The sequence below is a fragment of the Lepidothrix coronata genome, unplaced genomic scaffold (genome assembly GCF_001604755.1).
Source record: "Lepidothrix coronata isolate B3197 unplaced genomic scaffold, Lepidothrix_coronata-1.0 Scaffold87, whole genome shotgun sequence".
In the NCBI taxonomy this organism is placed as follows: Eukaryota; Metazoa; Chordata; class Aves; order Passeriformes; family Pipridae; genus Lepidothrix; species Lepidothrix coronata.
The window spans coordinates 569382-573761 of NW_016690267.1; the positions used below are offsets into that span (position 1 = coordinate 569382).

Genomic DNA, 4380 nt, shown 5'->3' on the forward strand with positions numbered 1-4380 from the left:
TGAGATTTGGGGGTGGGTTGAGCTTGGTTGGCTTTCCACATCTCACTCTGTTAATATCAACAGTGTGGGGGTTTTTAGGCTGCAAACACCCGCAGCCAAGACGTGAAGAAGGTGCAGCAGCAGCAAAGTTGTGCCAATTTGCATCCCCTGGGGTACTGCTGATGAGGGTTTGCTGTGAAAAACTGAGTGTCCCATTCACACCCTGGAAAAGTCATTTACAGTTTCAGTCTCATGGATAACTCACAGGCAAGAACACAGTCTAAGTCGTGTGCTCCAGTGCTGCAAACCCAACGCAGAATATCAGTTTGATTTCATTAGGGAATCCTTAAGATTCTCATTCTTTTGCCTAAGTTGAAGTAGGATTACAAATTGTATTTCCTAGTTACCTGGGACCAGCTATACAGATCCTCTAAGACATTGAAACAGAATAAAAGATTTGCCATAAGGCAGAGGAATTGTGTCTGTAAGGACATGCTTCTAAAATCAGAAATACCTCAATGTTCGTCTGTCCTGCTGTCCAAATCTATACCAGGTAATGTCAGCACCATGTAATGTAGGGTGACACACCTACAGGGAAGTTTGGAGGGGTTTTCTGTAAAGCAAAAGAGCAACACAGAGTAACTGCCCACTTCCCCGAGCACAGAAGTGTTTCAAGCACTATGTGACTTTCTTTACTATTTAGATTGGCCATGCTCTCACTTTCCCATGAGAGGACTACATTTTTCCAGAGAAAAAGTCAACTCCCAACTTAAAATGCCACAAAATTCAGATGTCAGAAGTTCAACTTTCCCACCAAAAAAAGTTTGATCAGAAAACGGCCCCGCCTTAGACCAACGTTGCTAAAGTGGGGACCAAAGCTCTCCGAATGACCTGGGCATCTCTGTTCTGGGCTGTACAAAGAAATACTGCAAGCTCTGCTGTCCATGGACAAAATTCCAGTTGCTTTCTCAGGGCAAATAATTTATAAAGGCCAGCACAGAGTTATGTTTACTCATTCTGTGATCTAAAGGGTATCCTGAGTTAACAAGTTTTTTTGGGGACATGCCAGGCAATCTTATGTTCATTCCAAAAATAGATTGAGGCAAATGGGCATTGTGCCAAAGAGGACAAGATAAAGGAGAGTACAAGACTGGTAGACTGAAATGTGCAATATGGAACCGTTTGTTCTTTGTATTCTTTGATGACTACAAATGGGAATTTTTGGTTGGAAGTCACCCAGACAAGGAACTTGAGAGTCCAGCATGGTGGTTTGGGGGAACTGAAAGCAGTTGGCTTTCTGAGCAGGCAACACTTACTGCTCTCCTTCCCAAAGCCATGAGTCAGGCTTTGTACAGGGATCCAACAAGAGTAAAAGCACAATGAAGGAAAATCTAGTAAGCTTCAAAACGTGGCTGCCTTTTCTGTCTCTCAGCACATGGATCTGATTTCTTTGGCTCTAAAAGCTCAGGGTTCAGATTGGTTCCTCTGGGTGCACAAGGATGTGAGCACCTCCTTCTTTTATTGTGATGAGGCACAAACACTGGAAATCCTGAATCACCCAAACAGGGCCACAAACAATGCAATAACATCTTTGACGTTATTGGAAAGATGTTTCACATCTGCCTTCCCTACTTCTGGAAGGGAATAATCGGCTTCATTAGTAAGGAGACAGCAACCTTTCTGCTTCCTAGCCCTCCTGTCCAGACTCCCCAGCTGAGTGACCCAGAGCAATGCAGGCTCCTGCTGACAGGCATTTCTTGGTGCCTGATTTCACCTCCTGGCCCATTTTCCATGGCACATCGTGAAGACCTCCAAATCTGCCCCTGATACAGTCAAGAACTGCAATAATTGTCATGTTCTCTTGAGGCTTTCTTGCTTTTCTCATACATATTTCATCAAAACATGGTCTCTCTTCATAGAAAGTTTGTTTCTTTCCCTCTTAACATGTTATTACCTATCCAGTACAAAGCAAACTATACCCATGCCCCTAAAGCACTAACTCTAATTCCTGTTGCAACGATGAATTTGTGGAAAACTCTCAGCTGATGTGAGGCAGAAGAGCAACTGAACATTTATGAGGATGCACCCAACCATCAGCTCCATCACGGTCATATCCTGTTCCCTGAAGTCAAGACTTACTTGGAAATGTCCTTCTTGCTTTTGCTGTGCATCACAGGTCACATCTCACAGCACCTCGATTCTGCATTTGGGATAGTAAACGCCTTTCCTGCCCTGTAAATCCTGCTCCTGCCACAAAACAGGTTAAGACACAAAAAGTTCATGTTGTACCGTGGGATGGTGGGATGAGGTTGCAGCATAAGGTGTGGCACCACCTCATCACCCCCTGACTCAGCTGACTGCCAGCAGACTAATGGGGCTTAACGAGGGCTGATTACCTCCAGCAAGAGGTACCGCAGTGCCCAGAGGGGTCTGTGCAAGGCACTCCATCCGAATTCCGAATGACACACCACCCACACATTGCTCCACATCAGCCCGCCAGCACTCTGCAGCTATTTTAACAAGGGGCCTGAAGCAGATCTCAATAAAATGAGCGAGGAAGTGAGCACCAGGATAGTTTCAATTTAGTAATTGGCTGTTACCAAGCGGTGCCTCACGGATATGTGAATCAGCAGTGCAGTTTGCAGAGTAGGATGTAGCTGTGATTCACATCGTTGGGCTTCCCGTGGCATCTGATTGCCTCATTTTCTTGCCATGAAATATCCTCCAGTAACTCATGAGGACCATCATGACCTTTAATTAGAAAACTGGTGAGCCAGTGTTACATCCCCTTCCCAAAGCCCTGTGAACACCCACCACCTTTTTCTTAATGGTAGCAGGAGCAGCACAGCCATGGACAGGCAGAGGCATGGTTAGATGCCATCTCCTTTCCTGCTTCTCCCCTGGTGGAGATCATTTGTCCTGTAAAGACATGCTCACCAAGATGCCACCACACCAGAAAATCTGCATTTTTCTGCCTTCCTAAGAGCCTTTCTTTTATACAGAACTATGTTTCACATGCAAACCCCCAGCAGACACATTTTATGGTTCCACAAATGAGACCCTGACAGGGGTTGTGGAGCCTTTCTTTTTGAAAGGGGATCTGTATCTTTGCACCCTTTGCAATGCTGCCTTCCTGTCCCAGTCAAAACAGATGTTGAAATCTACAGTAATTTTCAGTACACTCATTAAAAATGAGTCAGTGAATAATTTTTGCTTCCTCTCTTAATACTTTTGTCTCCTTGACATGCATTTAGCTGGAAGATTATCAAGATCTGATATCTCACAGAAGATGGTTTCCCTGAAAGAAGGCAGAGCTGATAGTGATACTCTTCCATGTGCTTGCAGGGGAAGGGAGAAACGTGTCCTCAGCAATTTTGGACAATGTCAGCATCACAAGAGACGCTGTCTGGAGCATGTTTGAAAGGCATGGACTTGTGTCCCACACCCCTGAGACCCTCAGGCTATGAGGAAAGAGAAAACTGGCTCCATGTGTACTTGCCATCATCTCTGTGCCAATACAGCTCTCAGCTCAGCAGGAAGTATTTTCCCTAGAACCACAGTGTCCCTTCTCTCTTTGCATTGGATCAATTCCATGGTCAAAAAGCACACTGAGACAAGGAACATCCATTCCCCATTCCCAGAGAGAAACCTCCACCTGCACTGTCACGTGGGACCCAAAAGCTGCAGCCGAGAGGTGCAGACCTTGAAATTAATATATGTGCTAATTAGTGAACCCACTGCTCAGAGCTAAAAGCCCTCACAGAGTCCTTCCAAACTTGGCAAGGAAGCTGAGCAACAAGAAGCAAGAAGCAATTTGGGACCACCTAAGTGGCAGCAGGCTCCCCACTGCTGCACTGGACCAGCCTTGGCAGGAGGGGCTGCAGAGCCAGGACACAGAGCCGTGAAATCAGGGACTGATGATGTAACTGAGTCTCTCATACAGGCAGAATAAACCACTTTTTTGGGGGGGAGGAACAGGGAAAAATGTTTGTGGGGGTCCAAAGCATCAGGGTCCCCTCACATCTTGACTTCCACTCACCCCTCTGGATTTTGGGGACTGGCTTTTGTTCTAAGTGAAAGGCAAAACTACCCCCAGCTTTGACAAAAATAAAGTATTAGACTCCAGCTTGAGTCCTTGCCATGCCCCTTGCTCTTCACTCCCTATTTTGCTTCATTCCTCAATAAAAGCCTTTCTCCTGCAGTTCTGGGCTGCAGTTCTGCCTGGAACCTCTTAGTTTTCTTCAGTTGACACTCCATTTCAATTTCAACATAAAAAATTGCTCCTCTCTTCGCCCAGACAGCATCTCAGTCTCCACATGAGCCAGCAAATGCCAGTGATACACCATGGGAAACTAAAAAAAAAAAAAAAAAAAAAAAAAAAAAAAAAAAAAAAAAAAAAAA

At 45.2% G+C, this 4380-nt stretch overlaps 1 long non-coding RNA gene across 1 annotated transcript in view; it reads right to left on the reverse strand.

The window, feature by feature from the left end:
- Positions 1-518: 518 nt before the first annotated feature.
- Positions 519-4380, reverse strand: part of LOC108500238 — a 6553-nt gene continuing 2691 nt past the window's right edge. Inside the window, exons 3-4 of the long non-coding RNA XR_001875791.1 lie at positions 4019-4331; positions 519-592 (exon numbers count right to left, since the gene is read on the reverse strand). This is a non-coding gene — a long non-coding RNA (uncharacterized LOC108500238). The remainder of the gene's footprint in view (positions 593-4018; positions 4332-4380) is intronic.